The 18,866-nt window shown below is 42.5% G+C and overlaps 1 pseudogene across 1 annotated transcript in view; it reads right to left on the bottom strand.

Moving 5' to 3' along the window:
• LOC308609732 (putative helicase senataxin) overlaps positions 1 to 12,120 on the bottom strand; it is a 70,473-nt pseudogene extending 58,353 nt beyond the window's left edge. The window contains exons 1-3 of the transcript in view: positions 11,958 to 12,120; positions 2,813 to 2,996; positions 1,370 to 1,580 (exon numbers count right to left, since the gene is read on the bottom strand). The product of the transcript in view is annotated as a putative helicase senataxin (transcript). The remainder of the gene's footprint in view (positions 1 to 1,369; positions 1,581 to 2,812; positions 2,997 to 11,957) is intronic.
• Between the last annotated feature and the right edge of the window lie 6,746 nt (positions 12,121 to 18,866).

Genomic DNA, 18,866 nt, shown 5'->3' with positions numbered 1-18,866 from the left:
TTTACCATATCAGATGAATCAACTTTATTTTGTCAAGCTTCAAAGAATATTGTAGTGACAGTGGTTAGCTTTGGGAAGGAGGGACAATGACTGGAAAAGTAAGAGGAGAGCTTCTGGTGTGTTGATGATGATTTGATTCTGACCTGGGTGCCAGCTACACAAGTATGCTTAGTTTATGAAAAATCAAGCTTATATAGTTTTCTGGATATGGTACTCTTTAATAAATGTTTGAAAAATGACTTGTTCGAATTTAAAAATCTAGTTATTTTGAATTTATTTAGAAAGAACTGATTTATCTAATAAATCTTTAGATATACTTTTCAATTTACTGAAAATACAGAGGATAGAGAAACAAGTCAAATAACATGACAAGGAAGAAATCAGAAAAGTCCAGGAAGCACATTATTCTTTAGGGCAACCATCTGGTCTCAGCAAGTCAAAGTTATGACAAAAAAAATCTATCTATCTATCTATCCATCTATCTATTTATCTAACTATATCTATACCTGTGCGCACATACGTAAAAGTAAACTATTCTGGATTAAAAGAGATGTAAGAAATATGGAACCAAATGGAACCAAATGCACAGTCCCTGATTGGACTCTAATTTAAATAAATCATCCAAAAAACACATTTTGCAACTACTGGGAAAATCTGAATGTGGACTAGATACAGTAGTGGGTGCCTTAAAGGTACTGTTATTTCGTTAGATTTGACAGATCAGGAAAATGTCTTCAAGAGATTCATATTAAGAAATGCAAATATAAATGGCCAAAATCTAGGCAGACATAATATGCTATGCCATTGTGATTACTGAAAACTACTACAGACCAGTGGTTCTCAACCTGGCGATTTTGTCCCCCACTGGCCCTGACCCCCAACTCCCAAGGGACGTTTGGCAATATCTGGAGACAATTTTGCTTGTCACAACTAGGGTAATGGGGAGAGCAAGTCACTACCAGCATCTAGTGGAGAGAGGCCAGGGATGCTGCTAAACATCCTACAATAAACAGCATGTCCCTCACGCACCAAGATTTATCCAGTCCAAAATGTCAACAGTTCCAAGTATGAAAAACCCTGCTACAGACAAATTCCAAGAATGAAAATTAATTGAATGGATAGAAGAATAAATATGTGATAAAGCAAATACAGCAAGATATCAGCAGCTGTACAATCTATGTGGTGTGTATATGGTATTCACTGTGTAATTCACTTTTCTAGGTTTGGAAATGCTCAAAATAAAACGTTTGGAAAAAAAAGTATCCTCAGTATAAGTTTAAGAAACAGATTTTCAATATAGATAAACCCAAATTCTTACAATTCTTAAAATATAAAAATGATACAACTGTGAAACACCCAAGATACTCACTAACACGCTCATGTAAAAGCAAATAAGGATATTTCAGTATTTCAAGAAGAGCAACTCGAAGCTTATTTTTAAAGTCTTGGCCAGTAAGGTCAAACAGCTGTGCCTCTCCATTGTTGTCTACTATATATAACTCGTCATCGTCTCCAATTTCTCCCTTCATGGCCTTTTCAAAGTGATTTATGAGACGTGAGGTTTCTAATTCCCATAAAACCTACAGGAAAAGAAAAACGGGCAGTGTGCTTTATATCTTATTAGCAACAAAATATACTGGATGTGACGATCCTTCTAGAAAGCCTTTTCCTAAGCATAAAAATTCAGAAGTTTAAAGAAGTACCAGGGCTTCCCTGGTGGCACAGCGGTTGAGAGTCCGCTTGCCGATGCAGGGGACACGGGTTCGTGCCCCGGTCCGGGAAGATGCCACATGCCGCAAAGCTGCTGGGCCCGTGAGCCGTGTCTGCTGAGCCTGCGTGTCCAGAGCCTGTGCTCAGCAATGGGAGAGGCCACAACAGTGAGAGGCCTGCGTACCAAAAAAAAAAAATATATATATATTAGATTTAAAGAAAACAGTCACTGAACATAAAAGTGGCTTTTATGATACATGAACATGAGTACATAGAGCATGAGATGTTTACAACATTGCTCTTGCAGAGTTTTGTTATCAACAGCACTGTCAACTATACTCTATTGAAAAGGAAATGAGAAGTTGGAGCTTCTTTACACAAGCTGGGCCTTCTCTGACTTCCCTCCTACGTTCCAGCCATAGGTAATTACCTTGAAACATCAGCTTTAGCATAAAGGCATTGGTTAGCTTCATTGCTAGGCAACTTTGTAAACGTAAAGTTTTCCTCAAAATGTTCATAACTTATCATCCCCTCCTCTCTTCTATATTATTATAGGTAACTCTATGGTCTGTATTCCATTTCTCATCAGATAAATATAATAAGCCAATATTCAAAGCCACATATTTAAAATTATATGTTTCACTTTGGTTCCTGTGAATGAAAAAAATGTTTGTCTTTATTGATTTATAGCACTTAACATTAAAAAATGAAGAGAGGGGAAAAAAAGAACTATTAGCCAATAAAAGAATAACCCAAGCCATTCAGATACCTGGCTGTTAAGAAAGTCAAACACAACGACATTAAAACATGAACCCAAAAAAACCCCATATGTCACTTCAGTTCATGAAACTGTTTCACATCAAAATGTCTAAAAGTGGAGGATTATAAAATTCTGCTTTAGATTTCAATTCAATTCCATCAATCAATAAGCATTTATTCAGCACCTACTATCTACCAGGCTATGAGTTACATACTACACGTATATTAGCATTCACAGTTTAAATCACGTTTTCAGTTCCCTGAATGCTTCCAACAGAGTTTAAATTTATTCTCTTCCTAGTTATCAAGCTCTGAAAAATACTGCCCAATTAATGTAAAGTACCTTATGTAAGAATGGCAATGCATCCCTTGCTTTGTGGTATTCCGCCACACATTCTAAGCAGTAGCAGAGGTCTTCATCAGCTGTTTGAAATTCACTGGAGTGGGTCTTGGATGCATAGCGTTGCAGGAAGTCAATGGTGGAAATACCACCTGGTGTACACCAACAACATGTGCTCATTCTGTACCTGTATCCAGAAAAGAAGACATGGAAAGACTAAAGAAAAAAAAAAAAAAACACACAACACTTCAGGCCTATTCTGGTGGAGAATGGGTACATTTCCTACTAATGATCATGTCTTCAACTTACAATGTGCCTCGACCACATCCAGAATATTCTGCTGGCCAGCTTATCAATCACTGGCTAAACTCAATCTGAGCTTACTCGTAAAAACTTTACCTGTGACACATGAAAAATAATGAAATGAAAGCAGTTAGTAATAAACATCATAAGGCAACATACAGCTGTGTTATAAAGCCGGCTCAAAACTATACAGTACTGATGGGAAATTATATACAGAGACATAGAATTATCAATGTTTTCAAAGTACAGATTTTGGAGTGTTCTAATCATGTACTGGAGTCAAGTGAAAAGCTCAGGAAACCTTTCACATTCCCTGAGGCCCTGCTCCCGAAATCCCTGGAAACCTTAGAAATCCTCAAATATTAGTCCATACCAATAACAAAAACTCATATAGAGAAGAATTTTCTCTTGGTTTGGAAGTATATATACACATGAATTTGCACATGTGTGTATGAACTGCTGCCCATAACTCACTGCTCGTCAAGGCAGTATAAACTGTAATGGCTGCAAATATAATAGCTACAAAACTATTCCTACTAAGTTTGAAACTTACAGTTTTCAACTGTCTCCAATTTGGGGTTTTATACTACCATCAGAGCCTCCACCATCCAAACTCAAGTAAAAAGGGTTAAATGAAATTAATTTCAGAGATTGGTTCAAGATGGCGGAGTACAGGATGTGCACTCACTCCCTCTTGCGAGAGCACCGGAACCACAACTAACTGCTGAACAATCATCAACCGGAAGACACTAGAACTCACCAAAAAAGATACCCCACATCCAAAGACAAAGGAGAAGCTGCAATGACGAGGGGCACAATCACAATAAAATCAAATACCATAATTGCTGGGCTGGTGACTCACAAACTGGAGAACACTTATACCACAAAGTCCACCCACTAGAGTGAAGGTTCTGAGCCCAATGTCAGGCTTCCCAACCTGGGGGTCCGGCAACGGGAGGAAGAATTCCTGAAGAATCAGACTTTGAAGGCTAGCAGGATTTGATTGCAGGAATTTGACAGGACTAGGGGAAACAGAGACTCCACTCTTGCAGGGCACACACAAAGTAGTGTGAGCACTGGGACCCAGGGGAAGGAGCAGTGACCCCATAGGAGACTGAACCAGACCTGCCTGCTAGTGTTGGAGGGTCTCCTGCAGAGGCAGGAGGGGAGGTGGCTGTGCCTCACCGTGGGGACAAGGACGCTGCTGGCAGAAGTTCTGGGAAGTACTCCTCGGTGGGAGCCCTTCCAGAGTCCGCCATTAGCCCCACCAAAGAGCCAGGTAGGCTCCAGTGCTAGGTCGCCTAAGGCCAAACAACCAGCAGGGAGGGAACGCAACCCCACCCATCAGCAGATAAGCAGATTAAAGTTTGACTGAGCTCTGCCCACCAGAGCAACACCCAGCTCTACCCACCACCTGTCCCTCCCATGAGGAAGCCTGCACAAGCCTCTTAGGTAGCCTCAGCCACCAGAGGGCAGACAGCAGAAGCAAGGAGAACTACAATTCTGCAGCCTGGGGAAGGAAAACCCTATTCACAGAAAGACAGACAAAATGAAAAGGCAGAGAGTGCTTTGTACCAGATGAAGGAACAAAATAAAACCCCAGAAAAACAACTAAATGAAGTGCAGATAGGCAACCTTCCAGAAAAAGAATTCAGGAAAATGACAGTGAAGATGACCCAGGACCTTGGAAAAAGAATGGAGGCAAATATCGAGAAGATGCAAGAAAGGTTTAACAAAGCCCTACAAGAATTAAAGAAAAAACACCTAGAAGAATTAAAGAACAAACAGAGATGAACAATACAATAACTGAAATGAAAAATACACTAGAAGGAATCAACAGCAGAGTAACTGAGTCAGAAGAACGGATAGGTGATCTGGAAGACAGAACGGTAGAATTCACCTGCTGTGGAACAGAATAAAGAAAAAGAATGAAAAGAAATGATGACAGCCTAAGAGACCTCTGGGACAACATTAAACGCAACACCATTCACATTATAGGGGTCCCAGAAGGAGAAGAGAGAGAGAAAGGACCCAAGGAAATATTTGAAGAGATGATGGACGAAAACTTCCCTAACATGGGAAAGGAAATAGCCACCCAAGTCCAGGAAGCACAGAGAATCCCAGGCAGGATAAACCCAAGGACAAACACGCCAAGACACACAGTACTCAAATTGACAAAAAATTAAAGACAAAGAAACATTACTGAAAACAACAAGGGAAAAACGACACGTAACATACAAGGGAAGTCCCATAAGGTTAACAGCTGATTTCTCAGCAGAAACTCTACAAGCCAGAAGGGCGTGGCACGATATATTTAAAGTGATGAAAGGGAAGAACCTACAACCAAGATTACTCTACCTGGCAAGGAGCTCATTCACATTCAACGGAGAAATCAAAAGCTTTACATACAAGCAAAAGCAAAGAGAATTCAGCACCACCAAACCAGCTCTACAACAAATGCTAAAGAAACTTCTCTAAGTGGGAAACACAAAAGAAAACGACCTACAAAAACAAACCCAGGGCCTCCCTGGTGGCGCAGTGGTTGAGAGTCCGCCTGCCGATGCAGGGGATACGGGTTCGTGCCCCGGTCTGGGAGGATCCCATATGCCGCGGAGCGGCTGGGCCCGTGAGCCATGGCCTCTGGGCCTGCGCGTCTGGAGCCTGTGCTCCGCAACGGGAGAGGCCACAACAGTGAGAGGCCCGCATACCGCAAAAAGAAAAAAAAAAAAAAAAAAAAAAAACCCATACCCATTAAGAAAATGGTAATAGGAACATACATATAAATAATTACCTTGAACATGAATGGATTAAATGCTCCAACCAAAAGACACAGGCTCGCTGAATGCATACAAAAACAAGACCCATATATATGCTGCCTACAAGAGACCCACTTCAGACCTAGGAACAGTTACAGACTGAAAGTGAGGGGATGGAAAAAGATATTCCAGGCAAATGGAAATCAAAAGAAAGCTGGAGTACCAATACTCATATCAGATAAAATAGACTTTAAAATAAAGAATGTTACAAGAGACAAGGAAGGATGCTACACAATGATCAAGGGATCAACCCAAGAAGAAGATATAACAATTATAAATATATATGCACCCAAAATAGGAGCACCTCAATATGTAAGGCAACTGCTAACAGCTATAAAAGCAGAAATCAACAGTAACACAATAATAGTGGGGGACTTTTTTTAATGTTAATTTATTTATTTTTGGCGGTGTTGGGTCTTCGTTGTTGCGTGCTGGCTTTCTCCAGCTGCAGCAAGCAGAGGCCACTCTTTGTTGTGGCGTGTGGGCTTCTCATTGCGGTGGCCTCTCTCGTGGAGTACGGGCTCTAGGTGCGTGGGCCTCAGTAGTTGTGGCATGCGGTCTCACTAGTTGTGGCTCTCAGGCTCTAGAGCACAGGCTCAGTAGTTGTGGCCTGCAGGCTCTGTAGCGCAGGCTCAGTAGTTGTGGCGCACAGGCCCAGTTGCTCCACAGCATGTGGGATCTTCCAGGACCAGGGCTCGAACCCATGTCCCCTGCACTGGCAGGCAGACTCTCAACCACTGAGCCACCAGGGAAGCCCGGAACAGAAACAAAGTGCACAAAACACAAAAGGATGGGGGCATGTCAAAGGGACATAATAGACACCAACCTGAAGAGCTCCCAGCGGCCAAAGCTGAAACAATCTGAGTAACAAAATAATGTAATATTGGATTATAACCCACAGTATAAATATACATGAATCCATACTGATACAAATGAATGAATAAACAAATGTGGGGGAAGGAACAAACTTTCCTTATGGAAGAATTGCAAATAATATATACAGATACTCCCCATTCCAGGAAGTGGAGCTTAATCCCACCCTATCTTGAGCGAGGGCTGGACTTGGTGAAACACTTCCAAATAAGAAAGGATGCAAAGTGAAAATCACACTTATGGTGGAGACACCTGGCAAACACAACCTCAAACCAAGTGATCAAGGTTAACATCACCAGTGGTTAAGTCGTGTTGGTAACCCCTGACACAATGTGATGAGGCAGGAACTTCACCTCTGCAGTATGCTTCCCCAAACCCACAACCCCAGTCTATTCATGCGAGAAACATCAGACAAACTCAATGTATTAGCCAAACAGCTATTAGCCAGTCTTTGACAAAAATGGAGAAAACCACACCCAAGGGAAATCAAACCAAGTGTTCTATCGTATGGAAACATTTTATTGGGAATTGGGCCAGGAAATTACCCAACAAAACCGGTCTTGAAAACTTGACCTTCATTATCTAATGAATATATCAGCCTGATGGGAAAAAAGTTACAAACCCAACTGTAAACCCAATGAAGTTCATTGCCTAACTGGATGATCCTAATCCATGCATTCTCATCAGGAGTGACATCATCCTCAAGGAGATGAAAACTGGTTAGTGGAACACATCCTACTCTTTTTACACATAAAGCACAGGTATATGGACATTACGTAAAGAAGTATATAATAGGGCTTCCCTGGTGGCGCAGTGGTTGAGAGTCCGCCTGCCGATGCAGGGGACACGGGTTCGCGCCCCGATCCCGGAAGATCCCACGTGCCGCGGAGCGGCTGGGCCCGCGAGCCATGGCCGCGGAGCCTGTGTGTCCGGAGCCTGTGCTCCGCAACGGGAGAGGCCACAGCAGTGAGAGGCCCGCGTACAGCAAAAAAAAGAAAAAAAAAAAAAAAAAAGAAGTATATAATATATATTGGTGGGATTAAAATTCACGGGAAATTCATAGGAAAGAAATGTCTTAAACGTTTCCTTTCAGAGAGGGAGAAGGGACAATAAAAGGTTAAGAAACATGACCCAAGTCATTGAATACTTGGGTACAGAAACTTGACAATGTTACATTTTTGAATGCATTACCACCCAAAAATTCAGAGTGCATAATAAGCTCTGCTAATGGGAAACTGATCACATCTTGACAGTATTTATAGTTTCTGTACAATCAAAAACATGGATTTGTCTTGTGAACTGATTTTTAAAATTTATTAAATATTAACTGTATACTTTCTTCAGGCTTCTGAAAAGAATGCAGGGCAGCTTTCAACATTAAAGTATAAAGAAAAAGACATTTTAGAAGGCAATTTAGAAAGGGAGAGAAATCAAAACTTATGTACAAGAAATTTAATTTCAATAAGGCCTAATTTAGGAGCTTCCTGAAAAGTAGAGCAGAAAAATAGCATGAGTTACACAGTCCTTGTGTGAAAAATTAAAAAAGTAATATGCTAGTTCAGCTGGAGAGTCCTGCCCTTTCCTAACACTAATTCTAATTCAATTACATTTTTTAAGGGTGCTGCAAACTAGGGAATATGAAGTAACAGAATAGACACTATGTTTCTGCAGAATATAAATTTCACTCAAAGAACTTCTCATACTTGAAAAACCAGTAATATAATACCAGGAAGTTAAAAGTCTGCAGAAGCTGTGTTTTTCCAGTGATGTAATCTAATTCAACAAGTTTCACCCTTCTAGACAATGCAAGGACAGAAAATGAAACTCAGGGAAGATTTCTCAAACATCAGTTGTTTCAAGCTTGACTTGAGCAGGAAACAAGACTGCAGTCAACTGCAACTTTGAAAAAATCAAGGTACTGAAGTACAAATAAAATGATGTATACATTTTTTTTTTTTTTTTTTTTTTTTTTTTGCGGTACACGGGCCTCTCACTGCTGTGACCTCTCTCGTCGCAGAGCACAGGCTCCGGACGCGCAGGCTCAGCGGCCATGGCTCACGGGCCTAGCCGCTCCGTGCAGCATGTGGGATCTTCCAGGACTGGGGCACGAACCAGTGTCCCCTGCGTCGGCAGGTGGACTCTCAACCACTGCGCCTCCGGGGAAGCCCAAAATGTTGTATACTTTAAAATAATTATTAACAGAGAAGTTAGTTAGCAAAATAAACTTTCTAGTAAAAAAAAAATTATGGAGGCTGCTTTTTATTTCACTCACTCAGAGAGCTGGCTTACTTCCACATTCCAGAAAGCAAACTAAATGTTCTCAAAGTAGATAGGAGGTACTGCCACATAACAGATAAGTGCCATGGAATTTAGAAAACAGAGAGAACAGTGCTACAGCAAATCAACAATAGAAACATGTTTCCATAGTTCCTCTCAAAGGCCATAAGTGGGTGTGGTTATGTTCCTAAAACTAAAATCATCATTGGCCTGATAGCTAAGCCCAAAAAATCTGAACAGGGTATACTGAAATTTTTCTTTTAAGGGAAAACTGCTGGTAGATGACTATGAATCTTGCAAATTTTTGTACAATTCAGTTCTTCTGGAGGACAGTTTTGTTAAGTTCATCAGTGTTTTTACTGCTTGGAATCATTACTGAACCACAAATGGGGGAGTCCAGGGAATCCTCAAGCTGCATGACAGAAGTAAGAGCGGCTCCTGTGCATCAGAGAGACAGTATTTTTGCCAATAACATAGGATGCTTCACCAGAGGTATAACTGTAATTTTCTATTGACTTATCCAGGGGATATCATTTATCAATAATAGCTGGCCAGAAACTTCAAATAACAATCACTTTCTTCTATCCTTCCTAGCTAAACTTTTTGAAAATTTATTTATTTTAAACTTCTTCACAATTGCTTTTATTTATTTTTTTCCTCGGCCACACTGAGCGGCTCGAGGGATCTTAGTTTAGATCTCTGACAAGGGATTGAACCCAGGCCACGGCTGTGAAAGCGCCGAGTCCTAACCACTGGACCACCAGGGAACTCCCCTTGAAAAAATAATTTAGATTCACTTCTTTAGCTCCTTTGCACTCTGGCTTCTACCTTATGTTTCACTGAATGTTTTCACAAAAGTCCCTAATAATCTCTTTAATACCAAATCCAGTAGGTTCTTTAATGGACTCCTCTAAAGCATATGAAACTGCTAAGCATGTATTCCTTAGCTACGACAACACACCATTCTTCTCTCACTTCCTCTACCCAGCCCCCATAATCATCTGTTCCTTTTCCCCCTGCTTCATATCAACATTTCCAAAGGTTTGTCCTCAGGACTCTAACCCTTCATTCAATATCCTCTTTGTGGGTGACAATTCAACCTATTTCTTCAACTACTATTTATAATGAAGCTTCCCCAAAGACTGAGAACGTAGGTAAAACTCAATGCCATGTTTGTGTTTCAGCTACTCAATAAATGATAGCCTAGCCTAGAATTCCACAAAGATATACAGCTGCCCTTCAGTTTCTGCAGGGGATTGGTTCCAGGAGTACCCCCCATGCATACCAAAATCTGCAGATGCTCAAGTCCCTTCCATAAAATAGTGGAGTACAGGGAACACAGTTGGCCCTCTATATCCACACATGGGAAACCCAAAGATATGGAAGGCTGACCGTACTCAATATCCAACTGTACAGTGAATCTATACTCACTTGACAGTTGCCTCAAAGTAAACAGGACCAGAACAGAACAAAGTCCTTCCCGTCAATGTGTTATCTGTCCTGTATTCTCTGTATCCACGGTATTACCATGACTTCACTTTTCAAACCAGTAACCTGTGAATTCTCCTATGCTATCCTCCCTTAGCCCCCATCTCTACAAGTTCTATAGAGTCTACCACCTTGATTACCTCTGTACTTTACTCTCAGTGAGACTGCCATTTCCTTAGTTCAATACATTTTCATTATTTGTCTGGATTACAGAAGAAACCTAAATGATCTGCCTCTTGTTTGATCCACCATCAATTCTTCCTCCAAAGTGCTGCCAAAGGCCAAAGCCAAAACCAGACTCTAAAAGCACAAATGACTCCTCTACCTTTGGCCGATAAAATTAAAATTTCTGACCTCACCACACAAGGCTCTCCATGACCTGGCTTCAGCATCATCTCTTGACATTCCCCCTCACTTGCACATCCTAAAATGCTTCCTGGTGTTTGGCATTACCTGCCTTTATGGAAGCTCTTCCATCTGCCTTGGACACCTACTCTTCATACCTTTGCCTGCTTCTTAACCCTGGATGTGCCTCAGACTCACCAAAGGAACTTGGCAAAAAAAATTAGCAAAGGCACATGGTGAGATACCACTGAGAAAATTCAGATGCGTTCTAAAAAAGACTCCACCAGTACGTCTGATAAAAAGCCAGATTTGGGGGACATCCCTGGTGGTCCAGGGAGTAAGACCTGCACTCCCAATGCAGTGGGCCGGGGTTCGAGCCCTGGTCTGCGAACTAGATCCCACATGCATGCCGCCACTGAGAGTTCGCAAGCCACAACTAAGACCCAGCACAGCCAAAATAAATAAATAAGTAAATATTTCGGGGGCAGGGGTGGGAGGAGCCAGATTTGAGAACTACCTCTGAGCATCATCATGCCTGGAGGCTTGTCTGACTCATTCCCTCCCTTCCAATCTGTCTTTGATGACTTTTTTCTCTATCCCCTCAGGACTTTGTACATGGTCTCTATCACTGCATTTACCATCTTAGGCTGAGCTGTTTACTTATCTGTCTCCCACCTACAAGCTCCATCCTCAGCAATTCTGCGTGTGTTAGGGGGCAAGGATCCGTTCTGTATTTTTTTTTTCTTTTGTCTTACTTCTCAGTGCTTGGCACATATTAAGTGCCTGAAAAAAAAGTCTTAAATGTCTAATTAACAAATAACTGCAGACACTTCCCTGGTGGCACACTGGTTAAGACTCTGCGCTGCCAATGCATGGGGCCCAGGTTCGATCCCTGGGTCTGGGAACTAGATCCAACATGCATGCCACAACTAAGAGTTTGCATGCCACAACTAAGGAGCCCGCCTGCTGCAACTAAGACCCAATGCAACCATATAAATAATAAAACATGTAAACATTTAAAATTAAAAAAAAAAACAAATAATTACCTGGGGTAATGGCCTACAGCGAAGCCATCCTTTCAGTCGAGATTCCTGGGTTTATTTGAGAATGGGTGAGGATCTGCATTCATATATAACCAGACTCTGGCCCCCAACATTTCTGAAAAAGCAAAACAAAACAAAACTGAGGAAGTGGTTTTTAGACTCGCTCTCTCACCTGGGCTTCACATCAATCCTTATAAAGAACCACCAAATATTACCATTTGATGACAGGGCTCAAGCTCCCAGAGGTTAGACAACATGCCTGTGGATCTAACAAGGAATGAAGAAACAGTGCAACTGCCATTCTGACTCCACAGGGGGAGTGGCTCCACGGGGGACCTCGTCCCCACGCTGGGGACAGCGAGGCACTTTGTCATTAAGTCCCGCAATTAGCAGGTGAGTTCAGCCCTACGATCATCAGTAGCTAACACCTCTGCCGCTTTGACTGACCAGCCAAGGGTTCTTCTTCCTTCGAGCCTCGGGCCCGATTCCTTCTGGGCCACACAGGTCTTGGCACATCGTCGCTCCTGGAAGGTGGGGAGGACGGCAAAGGGCCCTCTGGCTGGCTGTCAGCGCTCCATCGCCTTCAGGTGGGGCAGGGAGGGCTCAGGTGGCCACTCGGGAGGGGCACACTCTCCAAAGGCACGAACCCCAGCAGGAGAAAGCAGGGGGCGCCGAGCGGACAGAGACTTTCTGTAGTGAGACACCCCACTCACTCCCACAGAAACTACGCAGCGCCCAGACTCAGAAGAGCTCACACGGGACGGCACTGCAGACGACGCGAAGGGAGAGGACCGGAGGGCGCCCCAATGGGCGCCGCAACTGTCCTGAGGGACGCGGCCGAGCTCACGCCGCCCCTACCCCACCCGCCCGGGCCTCACACGCTGCGACGGTTACACCGTGCGCACTCCCACGCTCACCGGGCCAGCAGCCGTGAGTTCAATGCTCTCCTCACCCGTCTCGGCCTCCCCCCGGCCGCTAAACAGCCTCCGCCTCCGTGCCTCAACTCAACAGTCGGCCGAGAACGGAAGTGCGGGCCTGCGATCAGTCGCCAACATCCGTAACCGACCACCCAACTGAAGAAGCCCCGAGCGCAGGACCCGCCCTCTGCGTGGCGTCGGCCGTCCGCAGGCCCCGCCCCGGCCGCCGCTTTCTTGTTTTGGTGCCCCGAGGGGCGGGGCGCGGGAAGAGACACGCCCGGGCTCCGCCTGGAGGCCGGGAAGCCCGGCGCGGCGTCACTTCCGGGCTCCCAGGGCCGCCCAATCAGGAGCGTCCGTGAGGGGCGGGGTCTGGGGGAAAGCTTGAGGCCGAGGGTACACCGCGGCCTTGACCCGGATTTCTCCGGTAGCGGCCGCCCACCGATGCGCCCACCCCGGCGACCTGGACGCTTACCCTGCTGTCTTTTCCGCCCAGTCCTTTTTCTTCCCTTTTAGACGCCTCAGGAGTTTCAGCAGGGGTGTTACGGGTTGCGAAGGAATTAATTTTCTCTTTCGATTTCCTTTAAAGACCTAAAATATAATATGTAATCAACCCGTACTTTGGGGGAAGTATATACTTTGTATCATAGAAAAGGGATACATTAAGTATTGGAAAGAGGAAAAACAGTACAGAATATAACAGTAAAACCCCCTGGGAAGCCTACCCATTTTTTTTTTTTTCTTTTAACGCTTACTGCTGACTTCGACGATGAGGCGTCACCACTAGCTTATACTCTAATAGAGGAGACAGAAAAACAAATAATTACTAGTTCTGATCAAGGCTCTAAAGGAAAGCAGAGGCTGAGTTAGGCCCGATCCAGACCGGTCAGCCAGCGACGATCTTACTGAGCAGAAAACCCTAACCAAAGAATGAGAAGGGGTGAGCCAGGGAAGAAGTGGGCAGGGTCCTGCTGAAGAACATTCCAGAAAGAGGGCGTGGCTTATCAGAAAGCCCCGATGCCTGTTATGGAAATTTAACAATCCCAGCGGGAGGCAAAGACTGTTATTCTCGTTTCTAGATTTTTCTCTGTCAGGCGGACTGTGTTGGCCAAATTCAAATCCAGTGTTTAAATACGAAAGTTACAAAACTGTGCGGAACTATATTGCACTATAAATTGGGTAGGTATCCTTTTTAAAATAATATTAATACTTTTGTAAAATAGGGATCTGGCTGGCTATTAAAAAAAAAAAAAAACTTTTTCTGAAAGAGAAGATGGAAAAAAAGTCACCGGAATCTCTATTTCCCTGAGATAACCATTTTAATGTGTATCCTTGAAGAATGTATTACATACGTTTTTATTAAAGTAGCCATGAAAGGATATTTATAAAATGCTAAGCTACTCACCACAGTGTAAGAAACGGAATATTACCGTGAATCCTGAACAGAGGGGCTCCTCCATTTTACAGGGTAGCTTGGGCTAGGGACACACAGAAATGTTTTAACTTCTTATAAAATCAGAAAAACAAGTGGAATATTACGTTGAAGAAAATCTTGTAATATTTACCATTTATTTGTCTTTATACCAATACAGTCATAAAATATAAATTTTGGTATTTTTAAGGAGGAGAGTGCCCCTGAAGGCAAAAAGTGCCTAGGGCCACTGAAGCCATAATTTCATCCTGCTTTGGAGCCCGCTGTGGGTCTTTCCTTATAATATTACCACGTTTGTCTTTAATCTGTAAATATTTGAAGCTTAGTGTGTTTTTGAGCTTTATCAAATTAGACTGAATGCATCTTTCCGTGAATTGCTTTTTATACTCAGAGATTCATTGACCCAAGGTATGCTCAGGAGTTGTAGAGCCCAAAGTTTACACAACTTGAGGGGTGTCTTTAATATTTATTTGAAATGAATAGCACAAATTACAAATTTTTTAAATGGACAAACCCCACAAATACTAAAAATTCAGAAAAAAATATTTAAGCTGCAAACACAACTCTATAAAAGTTATATATTTGGGCTTCATACACTTTTATCTCAGCAATGAGGTTGAAGATCATTTTCTATACAAGGAACACAAATGTAATTCAGTCTCTTTTCTAGTAAGATTGATGAAATTTTATTGTGTTTATGAACATTTCAAATTAATACTTCGTTTGATAATATGCACATTTTAGGATTGTCAAGTTTAAAAAATTTGGATCAAGCCTTTTTTCACAGATAAGCTGTAAGAATTCAGAACACATAAAGTTTCTGGTGTAATGATTGAACCTAAGTACTTGGAATTGATAACACATTACTACTAGGTTGTCATAGATTTTCTCATTTTTAGATACAGATTGTGAGTTTTATATGTCAGTATTTTATGTCAAAATTTCAGTACTTTTTCCAGTTTGATCATTTGACTCATTACTCATCATTATTTGGATCATCAACAATCCAAGAACATGTTACACATTATTTCTATTTGAAATGGATCTGTTCTTAATGAATTACTAAAATATTTGTTATATTATAATTTCTATTGACTTCATCATCATTAACCTTCATTGTAGCCTCTTAGTCCATTATTCTGTCAACTTTATATAATTTATAGACAATTATACACAATAAGTACACATTTTAGGTGTATGGTTGAGAGATTTTAACAACTCCATAATTTCATGTAACCATCTCTAATCATGATATAAAACATTTTCTTCCTGGCAGAAAAGTGCCCTTGGGACACTTGGCAGAAAATCTTCTCCCCATTCACCCAATGGAAACATTGATTTGACTTCTATCAACATATCTATCATCATAGATTAATTTAGACTATTCTAGAACTCTATCAATGGAATTATACACTATGTATTCTTTTGACCATCTGCTTTTGTTCAACAGGAAGTGTATGAAGTCCACAGATGTTACTGTATGTATCAGCAATTCATTTTTATTGCAGAGAAGGGTATCATTCAATGAATACACCACAATTGGGTTTTTTTCTTTTAGTCATCTACTGATGAATATTGGGTGGTTTCAAGTTTTCCACTGTTAATAGATAAAGCTGTTGTGAACACTACTGTACAAGTCTTTTTATGCTCATATGCTTTCATTTAACATGGATAAATATGCAGGAGTGGAATTGCTGGGTTACAGGGTAGGTGTGCCTTTAACATTACAAGAATTTACAAGCCATTTCCAAAGTGATTTTACCATCTTCAATTACCATAAACAAAGTATAAGACTGCCATTTGCTCCACATCCTTGTCAATACTACCCCTATTGTAAGTATTTTAAATTTCAGTCATCCCAATGGGTTAAAATGGTGCCTCATTTGTATTTCCCTAATGAATAATGATGTAGAACATCTTTTCTTTTCTTTTCTTTTGTGGAATGCGGGCCTCTCACTGTTGCGGCCTCTCCTGTTGCGGAGCACAGGCTCAGCGGCCCAGCTGGTCCGCAGCATGTGGGATCTTCCAGGACTGGGGCACGAACCCGTGTCCCCTGAATCGGCAGAAGGACTCTCAACCACTGCGCCACCGGGGAAGCCCTAGAACATCTATTCATGTGCAGATTGAGAATTAGTGTATCTTCTTTGTGAACGGACTGAGCTTTCAGGCAGAGCACAGAGGATTTTTAGGGCAGTGAAAGTACTCTGATATTAAAGGACTGATACAGGTCAGTATACATTTGTCCAAATCCATAGAATGTACATATCAAGAGTGAACCCTAATGAAAACTATGGACTCTGGGTGATAATGACGTGTCACCGCAGGTTCCTCAGTCGTAACAAATGTACTACACTGGTAGGGAATGTTGGTAATGGGGGATACTATGCATATGGCGGGGGGCAGCAGCGGGTATATCAGAAATCTCTGTAGCTTCCTCTGAATTTTGCTGTGAACCTAAAACTGCTCTGAGAAACTAAAGTCCTTTTTAACCTTATGGTCAAACAGCTCAGACGTTTGAATGGAAATGGCAGGTAGGTAGATTACTATTTTAGCCTGGAGTTTGGGGGAGAATCTGACCTATAACTACACATTTGGGAGCCATCAGCACATAGATGTTATTTCGAGGCACCGGGAGAATGTGAAGAGTCCAAAAAGTCTCGAGGAACATGAGCATTTAGAAGTTGGGGGCAGTTGGGGGAGTGTAGCAGAAAGTGGTAATTGATTCTACCTGTATAGAATCAAAGATAGCTAATACTGGGCTTCCCTGGTGGCGCAGTGGTTGGGGGTCCGCTTGCCAGTGCAGGGGGTGTGGGTCCGTGCCCCCGTCCGGGAGGATCCCGCATGCCGCGGAGCACCTGGGCCCGTGGGCCATGGCCGCTGGGCCTGCGCGTCCGCAGCCTGTGCTCTGCGGCGGGAGGGTCCGCAGTGTTGAGGGGCCCACGTACCGCAAAAAAAAATAAAATAAAAATAAAAAAGATAGCTAACACCATGGCTTGTTTGTATGGTGATAACAATGCAGAATAGAGATGACAATTGGGAATAATTGTCCACAGGGGTATTTACCCTTTCAGCCATTTAAGGCAGGTTGAGCTAAATCCGAGCTCCAGACATGAGCCCAGATGGGTTGAAGACCATCCTATTTTTTGTGGCTACAGTGATGGCTCAGAGTTGGGCACAAGCTCTAATTTGGGCACTGGGAACGAAACCCAGGACTTAAGCAAGAGCTATTGTTCTCTTCTCTGAATGGCATCCTCTATTTAAGTAATAATAAGGATGCGATAACATGGGGCTCTATGAAGGCACCCCTCAGGACCAAGGGGCCCCTTGTGTGGATTGAAGATGAAGTGGACTCTGGAGAAGGGAGAGCTGAGAATCAGCAAGAAAACACATTTTGGGGACTCCGAGTAGCTGGATCCATCCTCTCCCTCTGGATTTTCAGTCTGAGAGTCCCCAGATTCCTTTGAGCTATCTGAGTCTCATTTTCTGGCACTTGCAAGTCAAGACTTCTAACCTATAAACTCACAATCCCACTCCCCGGAGAGAACCACTGTCAACACTTTGGGTTTAATTCCTCCGTTACTCTGTAATGCATCTCTATTTACACATTTTTTTTTCTTTTTTGGCTGCACCACGCGGCATGTGGGATATTAGTTCCCCCAACAGGGATCGAACCTGTGCCCCCTGAATTGGAAGCAAGGTGTCTTAACCACTGGACCACCAGGAAGTCCCTAATTTTTTTTTACTGTTACAAAATTAAGAAGATAATATGTACACTTCTGAATGAAAAACAGTATATATTTTAGTTGATGATACTGTTTACCTTGTATGTTAAACAAATCTATCACTATCATTATTTTTTTTTAATTTATCTATTTATTCATGGCTGTGTTGGGTCTTTGTTGTCATGCGTGGGCTTTCTCTAGCTGCTGCAAGCAGAGGCTGCTCTTTGTTGTGGTGCGTGGGCTTCTCATTGCAGTGGCTTCTCTTGTTGTGGAGCACGGGCTCTAGGAGCGTGGGCTTCGGTAGTTGTGACACACAGGCTCAGTAGTTGTGGCCTGCGGGCTCTAGAGCGCAGGCTCAGTAGTTGCGGTGCATGGGCTTAGTTGCTCTGTGGCATGTGGGATCTTCCCAGACCGGGGATTGAACCCATGTCCCCTGCATTGGCAGGCAGATTCTTAACCACTGCATCACCCGGGAAGTCCCTCATTATCATTCTTTAATTACTGCCTAATATTCCATTCTAGGAATACACCATCATATATAGTAAATTTCCTATGAAAGAACATTCATTTTTCTAGTTTCCATATTATAAATGTGCCATTCTTTTACACTAATTCTATTATTTCTTTAGGTCCTAGAAGTGAAATTGCTGGACCTCAGAATATGTACATTCTTAAGGCTTTGATGTATTCTACCGGATTGTCCTCCAAAAGGAACATGTAATTTATATATTCCCATCAGCCTGAAGATTGGTATGTTTGACAGATAGAAGGAGGTGACTAAAGGCAAGATGCTTATTAAAAAGAAAATACTCATTTGTTCTGGGACTTCCCTGGTGGCGCAGTG

Source organism: Mesoplodon bidens (assembly GCF_964165515.1).
Source record: "Mesoplodon bidens genome assembly, chromosome: Y".
In the NCBI taxonomy this organism is placed as follows: Eukaryota; Metazoa; Chordata; class Mammalia; order Artiodactyla; family Ziphiidae; genus Mesoplodon; species Mesoplodon bidens.
Note: the sequence above shows the minus strand (reverse complement) of the source record. Positions and strands in the feature narration are given on the sequence as shown.